The sequence below is a fragment of the Bison bison genome, unplaced genomic scaffold, assembly GCF_000754665.1.
Source record: "Bison bison bison isolate TAMUID 2011002044 unplaced genomic scaffold, Bison_UMD1.0 scf7180017864263, whole genome shotgun sequence".
NCBI classification, from domain to species: Eukaryota; Metazoa; Chordata; class Mammalia; order Artiodactyla; family Bovidae; genus Bison; species Bison bison.
The window spans coordinates 8,670,898-8,671,652 of NW_011494835.1; the positions used below are offsets into that span (position 1 = coordinate 8,670,898).

At 38.3% G+C, this 755-nt stretch overlaps 1 protein-coding gene across 1 annotated transcript in view; it reads left to right on the forward strand.

Moving 5' to 3' along the window:
* The window catches only part of STPG2 (sperm-tail PG-rich repeat containing 2), a 368,665-nt gene that overhangs the window by 155,632 nt on the left and 212,278 nt on the right, over positions 1-755 (forward strand). The gene's annotated exons all lie outside the window — the stretch shown is intronic.

Genomic DNA, 755 nt, shown 5'->3' on the forward strand with positions numbered 1-755 from the left:
TTTTTCCTAATTTTGGTATTTCCTTTTTATTTTCTTTTTTCTTGCTCTGATTGCTGTGCAAACTTCCAAACTATGTTGAATAGTATGGTGAAAGTGGGCACCCTTGTCTTGTTCCTGACTTTAGAGGAAATGCTTTCAATTTTTCACCATTGAGGATAATGTTTGCTGTGGGTTTGTCATATATAGCTTTTATTATGTTGAGGTATGTTCCTTCTATTCCTGCTTTCTGGAGAGTTTTTATCATAAATGGATGTTGAGGGTGTGGAGAAAAGGGAACCCTCTTACACTGTTGGTGGGAATGCAAACTAGTACAGCCACTATGGAGAACAGTGTGGAGATTCCTTAAAAAACTGGAAATAGAACTGCCTTATGATCCAGCAATCCCACTGCTGGGCATACACACTGAGGAAACCAGAAGGGAAAGAGACACGTGTACCCCAATGTTCATCACAGCACTGTTTATAATAGCCAGGACATGGAAGCAACCTAGATGTCCATCAGCAGATGAATGGATAAGAAAGCAGTGGTACATATACACAATGGAGTATTACTCAGCCATTAAAAATAATACATTTGAATCAGTTCTAATGAGATGGATGAAACTGGAGCCTATTATACAGAGTGAAGTAAGCCAGAAGGAAAAACACCAATACAGTATACTAACGCATATATATGGAATTTAGAAAGATGGTAACAATAACCTGGTGTACGAGACAGCAAAAGAGACACTGATGTATAGAACAGTCTTATGGACT